This window comes from Aquarana catesbeiana, linkage group LG02, assembly GCF_042186555.1.
Source record: "Aquarana catesbeiana isolate 2022-GZ linkage group LG02, ASM4218655v1, whole genome shotgun sequence".
NCBI lineage: Eukaryota > Metazoa > Chordata > Amphibia > Anura > Ranidae > Aquarana > Aquarana catesbeiana.
This window is the reverse complement of record NC_133325.1, coordinates 52724345-52747884: the sequence shown is the minus strand read 5'-3', so window position 1 is coordinate 52747884 and position 23540 is coordinate 52724345. Positions and strand designations below refer to the sequence as shown.

The window sequence follows — 23540 nt, the reverse complement described above, 5'->3', positions numbered from 1 at the left end:
GGGATTGGTTTGGGACTTTGAATGAGGCATATGGTCAAAACTGAGCATATGCCTCCATCCCTGTTAATTGATAAAAAAAGAGGGAGGGTTGGGACTTTGAATGAGATGTGTGTTTACACAAATGAAAATCAATAGATAATATTACATACGTTTATTCGTCAATTGCACTTAAAACATAATACATTACAGATATGACAAGAGAAGGTTTGAGGCTTGTCTCTGTGCTGTTTGGCGTATTGTAAGTGGGATACTTTGTGACATTTGCTTAGTAATGGATTTCTTCTGGCGACGCGACCATGCAGCCCATCTTTCTTCAAGTGCCTCCTTATTGTGCATCTTGAAACAGCCACACAACAAATGTTTGAGTCCTGTATTTCACCTGAAGTTATTTGTGGGTTTTTCTTTGCATCGCAAACAATTTTCCTGGCAGCTGTGGCTGAAATTTTATTTGGTCTACCTGACCGTGGTTTGGTTTCAACAGAACCCCTCATTTTCCACTTCTTGATTAGAGTTTGAACATTGCTGATTGGCATTCTCAATTCCTTGGATATCTTTTTATATCCCTTTCCTGTTTTATACAGTTCAACTACCTTTTCCCGCAGATCCTTTGACAATTCTTTTGCTTTCCCCATGACTCAGAATCCAGAAACGTCAGTGCAGCACTGGATGAAAGATGCAAGGATCTGTCAGGAGTCCAGAAACTCATTGACCTTTTATACACACACACTAATTACAAGCAAACAGATCACAGGTGAGGATGGTTACCTTTAATAGCCATCAAACCCTTTTGTGTCAACTTGTGTGCATGTTATCGGCCAAAATCACCAGGGGTATGTAAACTTTTGATCAGGGTCATTTGGGTAGTTTTTGTTGTGATTATGATCTAAAAAGAGTAAACACAGTTGATGATATAAATGGCTTCAGCCAAACACTAACCATGAGTGAAAGAAAAGTTTGTGTTATTCATATTCTCTGAAAAATGACCAATAAATCATAAATTCTGGCAGGGTATGTAACTTATGAGCACAACTGTATATGTAATTATATTGTCAAAAGTACTGGGACATCCCAGTATTAGTCCGTAGGGTTCAATATTGAGTTGGCCCACCCTTTGCAGCTATAACAGCTTCACTCTTCTGGGAAGGCCGTCCACAAGTATTAGGAGTGTCTCTATGGGAATGGTTTAACCATTCTTCCAGAAGCGCATTGTGAGGTCAGGCGCTGATGTTGGATGAGAAGGCCTGGCTCGCAGTCTCTGCTCTAATTCATCCAAAAGGTGTTCTATCGGGTTGAGGTCAGGACTCACTCAGCCTGTCAGGTCAGTTAAGTTCCTCCACTCCAAACTCGCTTATCCATGTCTTTATGGACCTTGTGCGTGTAAAGGCAGGTGACCAGGGTCGTCTTACTGAGCGGGCACCCCTGGGTGCTGTCCAGGGGCCCCATCAGGGCTGGTTCTGTCACAATAAATGACCTTGCAGGTGCAGGATGCGGCTGAGGTGAGGTCAGCTGAAAGGACTGCAGTCTGGTCTCGGCATGGACAAGTGAGAGTCATCAGCGCCAGTCTTGGGAGTCGGGCGGCCGCTTCTGTTCTACTTCTGCGGGTCTGGCTGTCACTTCTCCTCTCCTTCACTCCTCCATGAGTCTCCTCCACGGTCTCCACAGCAGCAGGTTGGGTGTACAGTGAACTGTGCTGCCTGTGCCGATCCTGCACTGTCACTCATATTCTTACAGGAGGATTCAGAATGAACAGCGCAGGACCTCAGTGTGCTGAAGACCCCTTGTAAACTGACCAATCCCTGATTCCCTGCTGTGCCCGGGCTAGCAACCCCACCCCCTGATGGTGCTAAATAGGTGTGTGTGCAGCTGCAGCAGGTGAAGACTGCAATTGGAGGAGACAAGGGGCTGTAAAATCGTAAGTCCACTGTGCAGACAACCCCCCCTCAACTTGACAAATGTCCTTCTCTGCTGCTCGGAGCCGGTTCGCACTATGCGGTGGGGGAAACCGCATGCGAGTTTGAACAGGAATCGCACCACATTGCTGTTCAAATCACATGCAATTCTTCAGCAGTGCAATTTGAGCCATTTATTCTGTATGGCTCCTAATTGCACCCAATCTGTTCCAAAATGGTGCAGGACCCTTTTTTTTTTTTGGCTGCACCAGAATCAGATCACATAGCTGTTCACATGAACAGGGTGTGATTTGGATGTGGTTCGGAATGTGCACAAAATTTGTTGGGAATTCACAGTGCAAAAGTGGGAACCGGCACTTCGTCTATTAGAGCCGATTCACACTGCAGCGACACCGGAACCCTTCGAATCCGCATCGCATACAACTCGCAGGCAGTTCACACTGCACTTTGCGAACTGCTGGAGTGTCAATGGAAAGATAACGATGCCCCCAAATCAGTTCGCATATTGCAGTGCGAACTGTCAATTCAGACATTATTATTATTATACACGATTTATACAGCGCCAACAGTTTACGCAGCGCTTTACAATGTATAGGGGGGAAACAACACAATTACAGTACAGTTCAATACAAAAGGTACAGGAGGGCCCGGCACGTAGAGCTTACATTCTAAAGGGAGGGGGTGGTGGTACAAAAGGTAATAGCTGCAAAGAATGATTTGATGGGGGTGGCTCAGGGACAGTTATGTGGGTGTGGGATAAGGCTTCCCTGAATAAATGAGTTTTCAGGGAGCTCCTAAAGGTGGACAGGTTAGGGGCTGATCGGACATACCGGGGCAGGGAATTCCAGAGGATGGGAGAGGCTCTGGAGAAGTCCTGAAGGCGAGCATGGGAGGAGGTAACAAGGGAGCTAGAGAGCAGGAGGTCTTGGGAGGAGCGGAGGGGGCAATTTGGGCGATATCTGCAGAGGAGGTTGGTAATGTAGCTGGGAGCGATGTGGATGGCCTTGTATGTTGTGGTTAGCATTTTGAATTTTACACGGTGGGTAGGGGAAGCCAGTGAAAGGACTGGCAGAGAGGGAGGCAGTATCATGAATCGGATCGCGTGGGTGTGAACACCCATGCGATCGGATTCTGGTGAGGACCAAAAAAATTGGTGATTTGCGCAGTGCGGTGCGAATCGCATCCGATGTCGGACAGCACAGCAGTGTGAACCAGCCCTAACTGTAAAAAACTGTTGCACATGGATTTCTTTTTAGAGGTATTGGTGAGAAGGTGATATGTCACCACCTGTTTTATCCCCTAGATGCTACATCATCCCCACCATAACTATATGCATTGCTCATGGTTATTGGAAAGTTGCAGCACAGGCTCTTTTATTTGATTTGGTTGCATTTGGTGAGCGTAGTGCCGCCAAATGCAACTGGTGATATAATTCTTGCGGCAGTCGCAAAGCACCGTGGCTCCAGCATGTGTACACCTTCAGCTACTGCCTTGTCAGCAATTCACTCCAGCTGCTGTATTACAACATGATGTGCTTTCTTTTTTTAACCGCTTGCCGTATACTCTATATATACTGTGGTGGAGCAGCTCTCCTGCACAGGATCACATACCTAGTACGTGATCCTGCACTTCCACCCAAGACCTGGAATTGGACACAGCGGGAACTGGATTGGACAGAGCGGGAGCCAATCAGCGGGTCGGGCGGATCTCGATGTCTGCCGGCACCCGCTGATCATTCGGAACACAAGCAGAACAGCAGTCTGCCTATGTAAACAAGACAGATCACCTTTCTGTCAGTAGGGAAGGTATTGCTTTTGTGTTCCTGCAAACCAGAAACATGGATCAATGTCTTCCCTTATTAAAAGCTCCTCCCCCACAGTAACCAATTACAGACTACGCACACATTTAGCAAGCACTCCCTAGGCCAGTGATGGAGAACCTTGGCACCCCAGATGTTTTGGAACTACATTTCCCATGATGCTCAACTACACTGCAGAGTGCATGAGCATCATGGGAAATGTAGTTCCAAAACATCTGGGGTGCCAAGGTTCGCCATCACTGTTCTAGGCACACAGTTAACCCTTTGATCACCCCTGATGTTAATTCCTTCCCTGCCAGTGTCATTAGTACAGTGACAGTGCATGTTTTTTTTTAGCACTGATCACTGTATTTGTGTCACTGGTCCCCAAAAAAGTGTCGCTTAGTATCTCATTTGTCCGCTGCAATATTGCAGTCTGACTATAAGTTGCTGATCGCCGCCATTACTAGTAAAAAAATTTAAAAATCCACAAATGTATCCCATAGTTTGTAGACGCTAAAACGTTTGCACAAATCAATCAGTATGCGTTTATTGGGATATTTTTTAACCAAAAATATATAGCAGAATACATATTGCGGTGGACAAATAGATTTTTGATTATTTTTTTTTTATTGGATGTGTTTTATAGCAGAAAGTCAAAAAATATAGTTTTTTTTTAAATAATTGCCGCTCTTTTTTTTGTTTACAGTGCTAAAAATAAAATCTCAATCCAAATCTATTAACTATCTATGCTTTCATTCTTGAGAGGAGGTGCGTAAATTGGGGAAGGCTTGTAGGGGCCCCAGTGCATTAATTTGCCCAGGGGCCCATGATGCTATTAAAGCGGGGGTTCACCCACACCGCCAAAAAAAAAAAATATTAAAAGCCAGCAGCTACAAATACTGCAGCTGCTGACTTTTAATACATGGCCACTTACCTGTCCCAGGGTCCAGCGATGTCGGCAGGGGACGCCGAGAACCCGCTCGGTTCTCGGCAGCTGCCGCCGCCATCCTAGGTGAGGGAATCAGGAAGTGAAGCGTTGCGGCTTTACTTCCCGGTTCCCTATTGCGCATGCGCGAGTCGCGCTGCGCGTCCCTAGTGGTCCCCGCTCTCTCCCGGGAGCTGTATGTTCCCAGCAGACAGCGCGGTCGGGAAGAGGCATAGACTCCCATGGGAGTCTATGCCGGAAGTGGGTGCAAATACCTATCTTTGACAGGTATCTGCACCCCCCTCCCCCCTGAAAGGTGCCAAATGTGACACCGGAGGGGGGGAGGGTTCCGAAAAGCGGAAGTTCCATTTTTGTGTGGAACTCCGCTTTAAGATGGCCCTGCGGGCCCCCCAATACTTTTGACAATATAGTGTGTGTATATATATATATATATATATATATATATATATATATATATATATATATATATATATATATATATATATATATATATATAATATTTCCAATTGCTTTTTCCCAAAAGAGGTCAAGAGGGGGTCTGTTTGGGATCATACCTTCATGGTGAGCATCTTGGCTGCCTCTCAAAATACTGGTTCTGTCAATATAAAGGACTACTAGTGGTAAAAAAAAAAAAACACTTGTGGGTTTTTTTGTTTTTTTTTTACAAACAGGAGTGCTTTATTGAAGGAAAAAAAATAAAGGAGTACATACATTGTAGCATATTCAGTACATTAACATCAGCATTTCACATAGTACAAATATCCACACATATCTATCAGGGTGTATTGTGTTCTGATAACTAAAGTAGGACGATTCTTGATCTCATGTTCAGGGGTATGAGCCCCGAGTGAGAGGGGGAGTAGATATATGTGAGGAAAGAGGAGGGGAAGAGACCGGCCAGGGATAGGACGGGGGGGGGGGGGGGACAAAAAGGAGAAGGGGGTCAGAAGACAGATCAACATATCACGGGCCTTTATATCCTATTGTTTAGATTGATGTCCATGGCGACCACACTTTGTCAAATTTCCATGGGCACCCACGACTGATGTACGTCAGTTTGTATAACGGGAGGGCAGCATTGACTTTGTTTTCCCATGTAGCTACATTTGGGGGAACAGGAGAGGTCCATTTACACAGTATTTCCTTTTTAGCGTAAAAAAGCAGGTACGAGATCAATAATTTGCTATGATGTGATCGCTGATCATCATCATATACACCCAGTAAAGCTAATTCAGGCGTCATAGGGACAGCCAGTTCCAAGCGAACATTTAACTGGTCAAATACTTCTGCCCAGAAGGTTGACAGCATAGGGCAGTCCCAGAACATATGTATGTAAGTGCCCAGTTGTGTCAAACATCTAGGACAATGTGGGTCTCTATCCGGGTAAATTCTGGACATGCGTACTGGAGTAAAATAAACCCTGTGGAGGAACTTTGTTTGTATGAGTTTATCCCCTGCAGCTATGACCAACTTGGGGCCCTGTTCCAAACTATTCTCCCAATCTACCCTCTCTAGTGCTGGAATATCAGCCTTCCATTGTTCCCAGAGTCCATCATTTTCAAAATATCAATTGGAAGCAATATACCGTATAGAGCCGAAAGTGTTTTTTTCAGGTCATCACAGGACAGAAAGTCCTCCACGGGGTCTAGTTGCACATGTCTCAACTGGGCATAACGAAAGAACATCCACCCAGGTAAATCGTACTTCCCACTTAACTGTGAGAATGACAGCAAGGTACCCAAAGGCATAATATCTCTCAGGGTCTTGATGCCAAATCTCGCCCATACCTGAGGATCCGGTATTGATCTAAAGTGGGGTAAGTTAGGATTTCCCCATAGAGGTTGGACCGGAGACCAGCGATCTACCAGGAAAAACCTGCGCCGAGCCACAATCCATGCCTTGATCGTCGCCCTGGTCGGGGCAGGGATATCACTATACGCCCCCTCACCTCTATACACCAGGTTTTGCAATGCTTGTAGTGAACCCAGCCAGGCTGCCTCAACACAGGCCGCAGCATTGGATCTCTTTGCCTCAAACCACCAGTACGTGGTAACCAGCATTGCTGCCCAATAATAAACCCGAAAGTCCGGGAGGGCCAATCACCCCAGGTGCGTCGGTGAACGTAGTGTAGATTTTGCCAGTCTTGGTACGGCTCCGTTCTATATAAAAGAGATGATGCATCTATCTATCTCCTGAAAAAAAGACATCGGTATCCAAATAGGACTGTTCCGGAATATGTAATTAAACTTTGGTAGGATGATCATTTTTAGATTATTTATACGGCCCAGTAGATTCAGAGGGAGTCCGGACCAAGACTGGCATTTCTCCCGCAGGAGTCGAAGCAGGGGGAGCACATTCAAGGTATAGAATTCACTGACATCTCTAGACACCTTTATTCCAAGATATCTGAACTCCACAACCCACTGCAATGGTGTAGAGCTGTGCGTGACCTGTGGCTGATTATCTAGAGGGAAGAGGACCGACTTGGTCCAATTAATACGAATGCCCAACAATGTCTCAAACTTGTTGAATAGGACAAGAGCAGCAGACAATGATGAGCCAGGATCATTCAGATAAAGCAGGGCATCATCTGCGTAGAGGGAGATTTTCTCCTCCAAACTGCCAACCTGAATCCCCCGAACCTCCCGAGACTCCCGAATCAAAATCGCCAAGGGCTCCAAAGCCAGGGCAAACAGCTGGAGACAAAGGACAGCCCTGACAAGTACCCCTGTGTAAGGAAAAGGAGTCTGACAATCTGTCATTAGTACGAACCCTAGCTCTCGGTGCTCTATATAATAGTTGTATCCAGCGTATAAAATTAGGGCCAAACCCAAAGTGTTGCAGCACCCCCCAAAGATACGCCCACTCTACGGAGTCAAACGCCTTTTCGCCGTCAAGGGAGGCTATCACCCGAGAGCCAGCTGTGTTGTGAGAGATTGACATATTTAAGAAAAGGCGTCTGATATTTATGTGCCCTTGCCCGGCGTAAACTCCGTCTGGTCAACATGGATTAACGTAGAAATTACCGACGATAGACGGTTAGCTAATATCTTCGTCAAAATTTTTGCATCGACGTTAAGCAAGGATATGGGTCTGAATGAGGCGCATTCCTGTGGATCCCTGCCAGGCTTGGGTATTAGGACTATTATGGCCTCCTCCATGGATTCTGGCAGAGCCCTGGTCTCCACCAGTCCAGAGAAGAGAGATCGTAATCTAGGCGCAAGAAATTCAGCGTATTGTGAGTATAATTCTGTAGGCAGTCCGTCTGCACCCGGAGTCTTACCACCTTGTAGACTCCCAATGGCAGTCTGGACCTCCTCCAGGGAAAAATCCTCCTCCAATAGGTTTTTGTGTTCCTCCGATAGCGAAAGGAAGGGAATTGCATCTAAGTAATTCTGTAGTTCTGTTGGAGAGAAGTGGGCCCTAAAAGAATACACCTCCTTAAAAAATTCCAGGAACTCAGCATTAATGCCCTCCGGAGAGGACACCAACTGTCCCTTGGCATTCCTGATACCAGCTATGTGAGTGGATGCCAGCTGATTCCTTGCCAACCACGCTAACAATCGCCCATTCTTATTTCCATGCTCAAATATTCTTTGCTTGGTAAATAGCATAGATTTATGGGTCTGTTCAATGTTGTGTAGAGAAAGATCGCGGAGGGCACTCTGCCATAAAGTATAGTTGGTTTCATTAGGGGATTGAATATATTCTGTCTCACACCTAGAAGCCTTCTTCTCTAAAGTCTCCTGCACCCTAGAGGCCTCTTTCTGCAGAAATGAAATGTGGGTGATATATTCCCCCCTTATCCAAGATTTAAAGGCATCCCACAAGATATTACCACAGATTCCCTATTTTCGTTCCAAAAGTTACAAATACCTTCCATCATTGGCTCTTGGATTCTGTCATCCTTTGCCCAGAAACCGGACAGACGCCATAATTTCAAGCCCCGGGACTTAATCAAGGAGATTATAAGGTTAACAGGGGCATGATCCGATATTCCTCGGGGTAGATGTTCCACCGCCCTAACCCAACGCAAAGCCCCAAAGGGCGCATAGACTAGGTCTATACGGGAGAGGGCCCGATATGAGGTGGAGTGACACGTATACTCTCTCCCGCTCAGGTGAAAATGGCGCCATACGTCGGAGAGAGCAAAAGTGTCCGCCCAACCCCCCAAAGCCGAGGAGGTGCGAGTTGTCGCATGCAGTCTGTCCAGATCCTGTGACGGAACCATATTGATATCACCAAACACAAATATTTCTGGTACATTGAAACCCATTATATCGTTCAATAATTGTACATCAGCGGGGGGAGGGAGGTAAAGGCCCACCAACACCAGCCCCCTATCATATAATGAAGCATTTAGAATAATAAATCTACCCCCCCGGATCTGTTCTGACTTCCAGAATCTGTATGGGAAGGGACCTGCGGATCAGAATGCTTACCCCTCTAGCATAATTGGAATAAGTCGAGTGGTAGTGAAGTCCCACCCATGCCCTCCTAAGACCCAAGATGCACGTGCCCATCAAATGAGTCTCCTGGAGGACACAGATGTGGGGATTATATTTCTACAGATATTTAAAAACCAATGACCTTTTTGTGGCTGAGTTTAGACCCCGGACATTCCAGGATATGATAGACAGATCAGCCATTAGTTAGTAGGTGCAAATAAGTGAGCAGGATCCGCATGTCCCTCCCTCCCCCCAACCGGCCCCTCAGGGGTAAAGATTCAAACCATCTCGCAGTCCCCATGAGGACTAAAAAAAAAGAAATCCTTATATAGTATATTAGTATGCATACAGTGTGTATGTGAATTAGTAACACTCCAAATACATGTGAGCAACTCCAGTGTGAAACATATTTGAATAACTTCTCTGGGTTTCTGCAACGGCAGAAAAATCCCCCCCCCCCCTCCCCACAACATCAACACAGCCTGATGATGTATCATACCCCCGAACCCCCAACAACAGTAACTTAAAGAGGGCGAGCACTTATAGCGTGAGTCATTACCTAACAGGGCAACAGAGATGCTGGTTAAAGTTGCTTACATTCTCTCTTGGTTACTAAACAAAATTAAAAAAAAAAAATATGACAGGTACTTCTGGGTTAGTTAAAGTACTACTTGCTGGGAAGATAGCCCACATGTTCATCTGTATTATAGGACATGAGTGCCCTAACTTAGATTGCACATCAATAAACCAGCCGTCCAAAGGATTTAGAGTGTGGGACACCACCGAGAAATGAGATACAGTTCCATGACGATTACCACAGAGTCTGGAAGACTTAAGACCAAATACTTCGAATCTTTCACATATGTTGGAGTAACTGGAGAAGTGAAGACCCCATTTGCAGCCTAAATCACCGATCACGGGGCTATATACCCTATTCTGATCCCAAAGAGGTATGCTAGAAAACAGAGCCTTCGTGTCTTATGTTATGGCAGTAACTACTACTGCTATACTGGCAGGATCCACACTGTACCAACTCCGGTTCCGGTGCGGCACTCAAGTCATCTGTTATAATCCACCTAGCAGATTGCCCATATAAACATGACACGTGGCTTGGACATGTGGTCGCAGTAGACACCACTACTCCAGTCTCGGATCCAGGATATCGTTCAGAGAAGGGAAAAACATACTTCCGCTGTATGGACATATGTAAATGGTTGAAAAGTTAGTGTCCCCATTACCTCTACAAGTCCAGCGTGGTGTAGAGATTTTCTGCGCGGCTGAGACGTGCACTTCTATGGCGCATCACTCACAGTTTCTCAGTAACTTTAAATATTAAACTGCTTCCCAAAAGTAAAAAACATTTTAACTGTGTCAAACAGTTAATTGAATAAAAGCTGAGTGCTCTCATTACCTATGCTTGACGGTGTGGAGGCAGTGATTCCAGCCAGGCAGCAGCATCGCGGGGCACGGTGAAGAACTTGACTGTTTCTCTGTCTTGGACCCTCAGTTTGACAGGGAAAAGAATACTGTATTTAATGTTCCGCGCCCGCAGCCCCACTTTGATCTGGTCGAAGGATCTGCGCAATTTTTGCGTCTCGAGGGAAAAGTCAGGAAAGAACATCAGGTTGGCATTGTGATATTTCATCTCACCCGCCCTGCGAGCTGCTCGGAGGATCTCGTCCCGATCCCGAAAGTGCCCTTTCCACTGTGAAATACTGCGAGAACTGCGCTGACGGCAACAATCCCCTTAGTAGTTCTTCTACAAACACAGGTGGGGTTCTTTCCTTCCGTGCCTTCTGGCAGGCCAACGATCCGGAGATTATTCCTCCGATTTCTATTTTCAGCATCGTCGACTTAATATTCCAGCGCTCGGACCTTCGTTTGTAGTGTGCGGATCGATGCTGTATGTTCCGTGACAGTGTCCTCTGTTAGCCCCACACGTTGCTCAGCTTCCGATACCCGTGCACGGAGTTTGTCAAAGTCCTGTCTGATGAGGCTAACATCCAGTTGTACAGCCTCCATTTTGTTAGTCAGAGCTGTTTGGCATGTGGCTATCGCGGCCATTACTTCTTGAAAGCCAAGCCGCTGTTCGGCCGTCTGCTCCTCCATCTCTGTCTGAGACGCCATATTTCTTGCACGCCTAGGGGAGACTTCCACGTGGGGAGCCGCTTTTGGGGCTGTATCCTCCTCTCCCGGCGGAAAACAAAGCTTCTTCCCCCTGTACCCTGTTCTGTATGGCATCCGGATCAGTGCTAGACACTTTAGGGCAAGAAAGTCAAGCAGGAGTAAGGATAAATAGATGGATCCCCAGCAGAGCTCTAGGAACTGCGTCCTCTCAGTTCGCCATCTTGGCCACGCCCAAACACTTGTGGGTTTAGCCAATTCTTTTTTTTGTATAATTCTCCTTTGTACAAAATGCCTACATACTTTTGCTAATAGGTGTCCCTCGTTCCCATCTCAGAACGTTGGAAGGTAAGCTGTAAGACTGGTTGGTGAGCTAATCAACATTGTCCGTGATTTCCATCACCACCTTTGCTTGGTCACCCTAGGAGATGCTGAAGTGGTCACTGTACCGTGTGGCAAAGATTTGGATTTTGGCGACAGCTGTCTACAGCTAACAGAACTCTTCTACAGAGTTTATTTTTATCTACATGATATCTACAAATTTCACAGCACTGTACGCAAAACCAATCACAGCAGCCTACACTCAACATGGAGCCTAAGGTCCCCATCATGGTTCTCCACATTCAGGCCAATGTGCATAGACTGACTCCCCCATTATTTATTTTGTTTTGGTTGCTGCCTTTTCAGGGAAAAATACCTAATTTATGTTTGAACCGTGCTGTTTATACCATCCAGGCTTGTAAAATACTGGTCAGGTGCAGTGACGGCTGGTGCTCAACATTTTTTTTGGTGGTGGTGGAGGGGGTGCAAACTAACTGAAAAATTCTGAAAAAAAACCCCACCAATTGCAGCCTCACTGTGCCCCATCAAACGCAGCAACTGTGCCCCATCAAATGCAGCCACCATGTCCCATCAAACGCAGACACTGTGCCCATCAAACGCAGCCACTGTGCCCATCAAACGCAGCCACTGTGCCCATCAAACATAGCCACTGTGCCCATCAATTACAGCCACTGTGCCCATCAAACGCAGCCACTGTACCATCAAATGCAGCCACTGTGCCCATCAATTGCTGCGCCTGTGTGCCCATCATATGCAGCTTGTGCCCATCATATGTAGCCTCTGTGACCCCCCCTGCTCGCCATCTGACTGGCACACACTTACCCCATCCTGGTGGCGGGTGACAGCGGCAAGCTGTGGGACATGAAGCAGGTGATGGCGGCGAGCTCCTGTGTCCTCCATGGCTCTCTGTCTTCTGCTCTCTTCTGTTCCATTAGGCTTCCAATCAGGTGACGGGTATTAGATCCGCGCCTGCTGAGAGGCGGTTCAATGTTAGCAAAGCAAATATTAATTTGCTTTGCTAACCCACCTGGGCGAACTGCGAACGCAATGCTTTGCACTCGCAGTTCACCTTTTTTAAAGCCTATTAGAACCTATGGCTCTAATCAGATGCATCAAACCCCCCCCCCCCCCGCCACTATAATTCAGGCGCCCGGTGACCGAAAAGGGGCCGAACGCCTGAATAGGGATAGATTCACTCAATGCATGAATCTATCCATTATACATAGAGGGGGTGGCTGGAGAGAGGGGTCGGCGCCCGTGCGCCCTTATGGACACACCGCCACTGGTCAGGTGGCAACCAATCCTGGTGGGATGGGTTAGTATCTCCTCTCACTTCCTGTTCTAGTGTTGATGGTTGCTGAAACAATGGGACAGACGATAACATAAATGTGACAGAGGTTCCAATCCTCTCCCATCCAACCTAAACTCAAATGATGGGCGCACCATTGCAATATCTAAGCAAGATCCTAGTAATATTTTCAGTTTAACGGCGGCCCTACCAGCTGCATATTTTTTGCTTCTCCGCTGTTCCATTTGCCAGGTGGAAGTGGTGGAGAGGAATCCTCTGAAGTTGAAACTTGCTAGAAGCTGAAAGGAGCCATGAGGGAGCCAAGAAAGTGTATTAGGTGCAGCCAATGGGGTTAGCTTTAGGGCTTCAGCTTGAATAAGAGCTTTGGCTAGATTTCAAGCTTTTTTTTTTTTTTTTTTTTTTGTAGAGCAACCTTCAGCTTTAGTTTGGGAGGTTAACCACAGATTATAATAGTTCTTACCGTCTAACTTGAAACCTCAAGAGCAGCTTTTGTAGAATGACAGCCAACACTCCCATTATTATGTGTTTAAAATGTATATAAGCTCAAAAGTAAACCTTTAATATATTGCAGATCACCAATCCTTTTACATGGTGGCTGCACTCATTTCCTTTTTAGTGCCCCTGCTCAGTGGGGGATTTCTCTGCTGAGCAGGCAGATGACAGGTCCGTGTCCTCTCCTCTATGCAGAGCGAACATGGACACACCCCGCTGCTCTCTATGGGGCGGCCAGATGGAAACAGACTGCATGTCCGTTTCCATCCAACCCACCGGACGGATGGCGAACTTATCCCCATACGTCTGATTTTAACGGACCGGATCGGATGCCAACGAGTGACAACTTACATCCCTTGCCCCATAGAGAACAATGGGTGGCCTGATCGGGTCTGCCTGCCCGTTTTTCTGGCTGACCGAATCGGTCCAATGGTGCGAAAGGGGCCTTAAGCTTTGTACACACGATCCGATTGTTGGCAGGGAATTGTGTGATGACGGACTGTTGGCCTAAAGTCCGACCGTTAGTACGCTCCATCAGACAATTGTTGTCCAACTTTCGGCCAACAAATTTTGGATGGCAGCCTAGTAAATTTTCGGCGGACAACGGTCTATTGTCAGATTTTCGTATCATCTGTACACAAGTCGGTCACACAAAAGTCCAAAGTACAAACGCGCATGCTCGGAATCAATGCTCACCAAACACGACATTAGAAGAAGGTGCCCAAAGGGTGGCGCTCAAGAGCTGAAATTCCTACGTAGTACGTCACTGCGTTCGTGTTCGTTGGCCGACAATTGTGTACCATTCCTATGCAAGACCAGATCCAGGCACGCGCCCTTCAGACAAAAGTCTGACGCTTTGTTGGCCAACAATCGTATCGTGTGTACGAGGCTTTAGTCTCTCTTTTATTTTCACCTGTGTCTGTTATTCTTCAATTTCCTTTACCAGACCAAGTCTGTCAAAAGTGTCAGTAATGCCGCGTACACACGAGCGGAATGTCCGACAGAAAAAGTTTGACAGAAGCTTTTCATCGTCTATTCCGATTGCGTGTATGCCTCATCTGACTTTTTTTTCGAACATTCTGATGGACCTAGAAATGGAAAAGGTTCTAAATATTTCTGACGGAACCAATTCCTATTGGGAAAACCGCTCGTCTGTATGCTTTTCCGACTGACTAAAAACGATGCATGCTCTGAAGCAAGTACGAGACGGAAGCTATTGGCTACTGGCTATTGAACTTCCTTTTTCTAGTCCCGTCGTACGTGTTGTTCGTCACCGCGTTCTGGACGGTCGGACTTTGGTGTGATCATGTGTATGCAAGACAGCTTGAGCGGAATTCCGTTGGAGTTCCATCGGAGAAACCTTCGGAGTTTATTCCGACGGCAAAACTGGTCATGTGTACAGGGTATTGGAGGGTTGGGAGAATCCATTGACAGAGGTGCTTACAATGTTGTAACTGCTTATAAAGTGTTCGCTGGATTTCAGCTTTTATTTGTTAGTCAAGTCCATTTAAATCTACGAGCAGGGTCGGACTGACCGGTCAGTCAATTTGGCCGTGGTCCAAGGGCATGGCCACGGAAGGGGGCCCGCCGGCGTAGGGTCGCCACCTGTCCTGTTCTTAAAGGTTTCACAATGCCGTGATCGCTCCAAGCCCAGCTCAGCAATGATTGTGATTGGCCAAACATGGTCATGTGCAGGCGGCTGACATGGGAGTCTGCAATTAGCCGGCGGAGCTGGTCAAGGGGGGAGGCGGGGCTGGTCTGTGGGTGATCGCAGCAACTTGCTGCCAGAGTCCCGTCTCTCTGCCTGGCGCGCTGTGTGTCTTCAGAGGTCTCTCTCTCGTCTACCCCCTCACTGTGAAAAAAATGTGCTAAATACCACGCTGTCCAAAGAAGACGAGGAAGCTGCCAGCACCGCAAATGACAATTGCAAAAAGTAAAATGGGAAAGTGATGGTGCAGCGCTAGTGACAATTTAAAATTTGAATGGGTAGTCTAAAGTGCATAGATGACCTAATACACATCTAAAATATATCTAAAAATATATCAAAGTTAGAATAATTGTGAAGATATCAAACCCTATACATGTGCAATATTGAAATAATAATAACAAACGTATAAGGCCAAAAAGGGATAAAAAATGCACATAGCGTGAATCCGTAAAAGACAAAATGTATTCCTTTATTCCTTTATTTCCTTTTTTTTCGACCGGTGGTCCTTGTGAGAAGATTTTTTTACCCAATTCTACCAACGCCTATATCCATCTGGGCCTTATTATCTTTGGTGAAGAATCACTGACAAGTCTGTTTGATTCATGGGGTGTATGTCCTACTGAATCCACTTTTTCCGGTAAGCCTCAGTGTTATTGGTGGCGGTGCTCCATCCCCTCCTTTTCATGCACGTTTAGCGGTGGCTTGATAATTACCATTTGGGGTGTCAAGATACATATGTTTTGGACATTTCCATTTTCATCAAACACTTTTTTCTCACTCAGTAGACTCTTTCTTTGTTCATTCATTTTTTCTATTATTGCTTCTGAGTTTATAATAAGTTGTTCACTGTATTTTATGTGTATGGTATATACAGGTTTGTGGTTTCGGAAAGGGAAACACCCTTAAAGTAGGCACCTCATCCCAGATAAAGATTAGATAAGTGAAAAAGGAAGAAAAGGGATTTTTACGGTGCAATTTATTCAAATATAAAAGAGAAGGCTATATGTTTTTTTCACTTTCTGTTAAAAAACAGTTTTATTGTTTACATTAAAAACAGACACATATGTCAATAATTTGTGACAATACAATTAAAACAGCGTGGTCAATAATAGAGGATAACATATAGGATATACGCTACGAATTCACAAATAGTCGTTATTGCATACTAGCCCGACATGTTTCGCATTAGTCGCTTTATCAAGGGGTATGCAATTGAGTAGCGAGTCATCCAATACTTTTAAATTATTCTACAAAAGAAGAAAAAGGGTTTTACATATAGAAAAAATATATTTTACAATAATAATACAACATGAGATAAAGAATGTGTTATCACTCTGAGGCACCCATAAAGGCTTACCCCCAAAATAATTGACCCTAGGTGGACTCGTCAGAACCAGTGTATGCAGACACAGCCGAGCGGGATAGCAAGGGAGGCTAAATATGCAACCACAGGGAGCAGTCAGGTGAAGCTGTTGTACAAAACAAAGGGGTATTCAATATAAGGGGATAAATATCATTATATAAAGGGTTAATTGGATTTGTAGAGAATATAAAATTAAGTGAGTATCACTTACATCAAAGAGTTATTATAAGTTGCATCTGCGATCCGAGAGATGCAGTTAAACGCCAGAAATGGCAATAGCCGGAAATAGGTAAATGTAATATACGTTTGGAACTGGGAAACAGGACCTAAACACAATTTGCACAAGGATATGATTAAAGTTTGGAATTAAGACTATGCTCCATAAAGAAAGTATTGAAAAATGATGTTGTCAATCAACATCATAGTGAGAGTTTGTTCAGAGTATAGAGTTTTCAATTAACTTAAAAGGGAGAAAAGTTATAGATAAATTAGAGACTCAACCAGAGTTCAATAGGTATAGCCATAAAAACATAACTCTAAAATATGGAGCAAGGTATGGTGATAAACACCAGTCACATTACCTAGCTTAAGTCTTCGCTTGCAACCTCCGGCGCTGGCAGACATGGCTGTCAGATTAGCCGGTTTAAATACTGCTCCCCATCGAGACGGCATGTGACGTTGCCGGCTCGATGCGGACGTGATGGCGCTACTGCGCATGCCCGGGAAGCCAAACCTCGTCGAACCTCAATCCCCACAAATCACCGCGCCGGAGGAGACAGCCGACATGCGCGCCAATGCGCATGGTAGCTCCTCCCGCACAATGATCACGCGGGGACGGAGGGGGCGGGGGAATGGTTGCGATGGAAACCAGCTCTGCTGAGGGCGACGAATGCCATCGCCTGTCGAGAAGCTGGCTTGGAGGGGATGCACGGCGCGGTTTGGGCACATCAAAAAGGTGTGCCCCGGGCGTCCGTGTGGATGCGGCAGCCCCTCTATACCATATCCCAACAGGACCGGCCTGAAGTGGTCTAACTGAGAAGGGTCAAAGGGGTAATCGATCGACATGGGGGGACCACAGACCAACCAATTTCGATCGGTGCTACTGAGGGACAACACACATTGTATCTATCAAATCATGAATACAATAAAGAACATGGTTAAGCAGTGAGACATCATTTAGACAGCAATTACACATTTACACAAATGTATCAATAAGAAATAAATAAAATAAGCTAACGTGGATATTCACAAATAACAAATTATGAGAAAGGCATAGAAGAAAGGGGTAGGGGTGGGGGAGGGAGATGGGGAAAGGGTAGAGGGATGAAAGGGGGATGGTGTCAGTTGGAAAGTGACATCATTATCCATGATATGAGCAGCTTAAATCAGAGGAAGGGTCTGTAACTAAGGCATTCATTGAAACCTGGGAAATGAGTGGCTTGGAGACTGTAAATCCAACGGGCTTCAAGCTGGAGGAGTGTCCGATCGACACTCCCCCCTCTTTCATCTAGTGGTATATGTTCCAAAGACGAACGTCTAACTTAAATGTAAATCAAAAAGCTGCCCTTAAATCCCTTGAGTCCAATCAAAAAATAATAATCAAACCTGCCGATAAAGGCGGGAATTTGGTTATCATGGAAATACCTCAATACATTAATATGTGCAATAAAATTCTATGTAATCAAGAATGGTACCGTCCTATTTCCAAAAGTCTAATACAAAATTTCCATGCTGAATACTATAATATCATTTTTAAGGCATTTCACGAGGGCATCATAGATAAAAATACGTGGGACTACCTCAATGTGAAGGACCCACGTATTCCTACGTTTTATGCCTTACCAAAGGTACATAAATCCATTACAGACCCTCCAGGACGCCCCATAATCTCGGGCTGTCTGTGTCTTACGGAAAATGCTAGCTGTCTAGTTGACAATTATTTACATCCTCACGTTACCTCCCTCTTCTCTTATATTAAAGACACTATAGATCTATTAAAAACTATTGAGGATATATCTCTCCCACCAGGCACCATTTTGGTTGCCCTGGATATCGAAAGCCTCTATAATACGATCCCCCACAAAAAGGGTATTGAAATCGTCAGTAATCATCTACAAGAGAGAGGTCCCTCATTTGAGAAATACAATGACTTTGTCTTAAAACTTCTCAACTACATACTAAGACACAATGTCTTCATGTTCAACTCTTCCCACTACCTCCAGGTGCAGGGGGTTGCGATGGGGACCAAATGTGCCCCATCGTATGCCAACCTGTACCTGGGGGGGTGGGAAAAAGATCTGTTTTCCAGGGACGACCTGACCTTTTTCTTGGAAAAGGTCGTCTCCTGGTATCGTTACCTAGACGATGTTCTGGTATTTTGGTCTGGGTCAGAAAGAGAATTGGTTGAATTCTTTAAACTGATCTCTGTTAATAATTTTAATTTACATTTCACCATGGAACACAGCATAACTGCAATTAATTTTCTTGATCTTACCATTTCAATTGATACCAATGGAAAACTAAATTCGTCACTTTTCAGAAAACCCTCGGCGGGAAACACTATTCTCCACGCAGCTAGTGCGCACCCTGACCCGTTGTTGAAAAGTATCCCCTACAGTCAATACTTGCGTCTAAGACGCAACTGTAGTAGGGATACTGATTTCCATACAGCAGCAAAAGATCTATATAAAAGGCTATTGTCCCGGGGATATAGCCATGCATGCCTCAAGAGGGCTTACAACAAGGTAAAAATACAGAATAGAGATCCCTTATTATTTTTAAAAAAACACTCAAAAAAATCTGACACGGTCAGATTGATCACTCGCTATTCTGGTCAACATAAAAAAATTAGAAACATTATAACAAAATTCTGGCCTCTCTTGTCTGCTGACCCAGCTGTCAGCAGACACATCAATTCGTTTCCTGAAATAACCTATAGACGTGCCCCGTCATTGAAGGACCGTCTAGTCCATAGTCATTTCCAAGACACCTCAATTAACAATAACCCTTCCCACACAGGTATCTCCCCGTGTGGCAGATGTGACATATGTCCCTATGTGGAAAATACATCACAATTCTCACTTCCCAATGGTCAATGGCATTTAATAAAATTTAAGGCTACATGTCAAACTCCAGGCATAGTCTATTTAGCTCAATGTATCTGCGGTGGATTCTATGTGGGTAAAACAAAACGTCCACTATACAAACGAATTAGAGATCACATAAAGCCAATCTTGAAAAAACAAATGGACACAGCCATTGCCAGACATGTAGGATTATATCACAACTTCAATCCCAGAACCATAAAGTTCTATGCTTTGGAACATATACCACTAGATGAAAGAGGGGGGAGTGTCGATCGGACACTCCTCCAGCTTGAAGCCCGTTGGATTTACAGTCTCCAAGCCACTCATTTCCCAGGTTTCAATGAATGCCTTAGTTACAGACCCTTCCTCTGATTTAAGCTGCTCATATCATGGATAATGATGTCACTTTCCAACTGACACCATCCCCCTTTCATCCCTCTACCCTTTCCCCATCTCCCTCCCCCACCCCTACCCCTTTCTTCTATGCCTTTCTCATAATTTGTTATTTGTGAATATCCACGTTAGCTTATTTTATTTATTTCTTATTGATACATTTGTGTAAATGTGTAATTGCTGTCTAAATGATGTCTCACTGCTTAACCATGTTCTTTATTGTATTCATGATTTGATAGATACAATGTGTGTTGTCCCTCAGTAGCACCGATCGAAATTGGTTGGTCTGTGGTCCCCCCATGTCGATCGATTACCCCTTTGACCCTTCTCAGTTAGACCACTTCAGGCCGGTCCTGTTGGGATATGGTATAGAGGGGCTGCCGCATCCACACGGACGCCCGGGGCACACCTTTTTGATGTGCCCAAACCGCGCCGTGCATCCCCTCCAAGCCAGCTTCTCGACAGGCGATGGCATTCGTCGCCCTCAGCAGAGCTGGTTTCCATCGCAACCATTCCCCCGCCCCCTCCGTCCCCGCGTGATCATTGTGCGGGAGGAGCTACCATGCGCATTGGCGCGCATGTCGGCTGTCTCCTCCGGCGCGGTGATTTGTGGGGATTGAGGTTCGACGAGGTTTGGCTTCCCGGGCATGCGCAGTAGCGCCATCACGTCCGCATCGAGCCGGCAACGTCACACGCCGTCTCGATGGGGAGCAGTATTTAAACCGGCTAATCTGACAGCCATGTCTGCCAGCGCCGGAGGTTGCAAGCGAAGACTTAAGCTAGGTAATGTGACTGGTGTTTATCACCATACCTTGCTCCATATTTTAGAGTTATGTTTTTATGGCTATACCTATTGAACTCTGGTTGAGTCTCTAATTTATCTATAACTTTTCTCCCTTTTAAGTTAATTGAAAACTCTATACTCTGAACAAACTCTCACTATGATGTTGATTGACAACATCATTTTTCAATACTTTCTTTATGGAGCATAGTCTTAATTCCAAACTTTAATCATATCCTTGTGCAAATTGTGTTTAGGTCCTGTTTCCCAGTTCCAAACGTATATTACATTTACCTATTTCCGGCTATTGCCATTTCTGGCGTTTAACTGCATCTCTCGGATCGCAGATGCAACTTATAATAACTCTTTGATGTAAGTGATACTCACTTAATTTTATATTCTCTACAAATCCAATTAACCCTTTATATAATGATATTTATCCCCTTATATTGAATACCCCTTTGTTTTGTACAACAGCTTCACCTGACTGCTCCCCGTGGTTGCATATTTAGCCTCCCTTGCTATCCCGCTCGGCTGTGTCTGCATACACTGGTTCTGACGAGTCCACCTAGGGTCAATTATTTTGGGGGTAAGCCTTTATGGGTGCCTCAGAGTGATAACACATTCTTTATCTCATGTTGTATTATTATTGTAAAATATATTTTTTCTATATGTAAAACCCTTTTTCTTCTTTTGTAGAATAATTTAAAAGTATTGGATGACTCGCTACTCAATTGCATACCCCTTGATAAAGCGACTAATGCGAAACATGTCGGGCTAGTATGCAATAACGACTATTTGTGAATTCGTAGCGTATATCCTATATGTTATCCTCTATTATTGACCACGCTGTTTTAATTGTATTGTCACAAATTATTGACATATGTGTCTGTTTTTAATGTAAACAATAAAACTGTTTTTTAACAGAAAGTGAAAAAAACATATAGCCTTCTCTTTTATATTTGAATAAATTGCACCGTAAAAATCCCTTTTCTTCCTTTTTCACTTATCTAAAGTGTATGGTATATATTGTTTAATCACCTGACATCATTGCATTTATATGTATAGTATACATTGGTTTAATCACCTGATATCACTGCATTTTATATGCATGTTATACATCGGTTTAATCACGTGTTATCATTATTTCAATATTGCACATGTACAGTGGGGCAAAAAGTATTTAGTCAGCCACCAATTGTGCAAGTTCTCCCACTTAAAAAGATGAGAGAGGCCTGTAATTGTCATCATAGGTATACCTCAACTATGAGAGACAAAATGTGGACACAAATCCAGACAATCACATTGTCTGATTTTTGAAAGAATTTTTTTGAAAATTATGGTGAAAAATAAGTACCTGGTCAATATCAAAAGTTCATCTCAATACTTTGTTATATATCCTTTGTTGGCAATGACAGAGGTCAAACGTTTTCTGTAAGTCTTCACAAGGTTGTCACACACTGTTGCTGGTATGTTGGCCCATTCCTCCATGCAGATCTCCTCTAGAACAGTGATGGTTTGGGGCTGTCGCTGGGCAACACGGACTTTCAACTCCCTCCAAAGGTTTTCTATGGGGTTGAGATCTGGAGACTGGTCATTTTGTGTTGCGGCACCAAGGTCACTGCACTACCCCACACTTTTTTCACACCTACCTCTTGGCTGGGACCGGAGGAATTTTTTATTCCAGGCCGAAGGGCCGGCCATTGTATTGTACAATGGTCACTTTCACTTCCTCTCTCCACTTCCTTCCCCCACTTATTTTATTTATTGCCCTATTTGTCACTTTTTTTGTTGTTGTGTACGCATTTGACTGGTAGGGTGTAGGTCCTCGGGCCTGCCCTGAACATCTTGGGAGGGGATGGACATGGTCTTCTGGCTTGGTTCGCCCTCTCTCACGGGGTCTCCCTTCGGGGGAGCCCCACCTAGTACCTGGGTGGGTCTGTTTTGCCAGACCTTCCAAAGAATGGGGTCCATCTGGTTTCGGCCAGATGGACCATAGTGAATACCTTAGTACCCATCTGGAGCCTAACGCCCCGGGGGATCAAAGTCAAGGTCCTTCTCCTTTGGAGGCCTAGTGTACACCCTGTGCATGTTTTGTGTAACACTCTTTATGTGTGTGCACTTTTTTTGCACCAGGTAGAGTTTTTGGAGTGTGTTCACACAACACAGGCTTTAAAAAAAAAAATAAAAAATTATATTTGAATGAATCGCTTCTCTGCCTTTTGGCTAAGATCAAGTGAAGTATCTGTTCTTATCAGTCATTAGGGAAAGAACACTGACACCCTTTCGCCAATTGGGGGGCCAGTTAGTACTTGCTGAATATAATTAGGTGGGAATGCTGGGGGGGTGGGGGAGCATTTTCCTCCTGGGTTGAATATGGCTTTGGCTTGTCCCCAGTTGTAGGCAGGGCACTCCCTAAGCTCTCTAAGTTCTGATGCCTTCCTGGTAGGGATGGTGTTGCACTGGTCTGGCTGAGGGCTGGGCTCCGAAAGAAGCCCGTGGTGTATGCGCCCCTGGAGTGGCAGTCTAGGGGTGCCATAATCCTCACTGTGTTTAAGGGGACACTTTGAGCTTTATTGGCACCAAGGTCACTGCACCATACACACTTTTTTCACGCCTGCCTCTAGGGTCGAGCCTTTTGGCTAGGACCAGAGGAATTTTTTTATTCCTGGCCGGAAGACCGGCCATTGTACTGCACAATGGCACCTTCTCCACTATCCTTCCCCCCACTTTTATTTGTGTGTTTGTCACTTTTGTCTTTATTTTGCTGTACACATTTGTTTTCACGTTTGAGTGGTAGGGTGTAGGTCCTCAGGCCTGCCCTGAAAGTCTTGGGA

The 23540-nt window shown here is 45.0% G+C and overlaps 1 pseudogene; it reads left to right on the top strand.

The window, feature by feature from the left end:
- The first annotated feature begins 22909 nt into the window (after positions 1–22909).
- LOC141130801 (U2 spliceosomal RNA) lies at positions 22910–23116 on the top strand (annotated as a pseudogene).
- Positions 23117–23540: the final 424 nt, after the last annotated feature.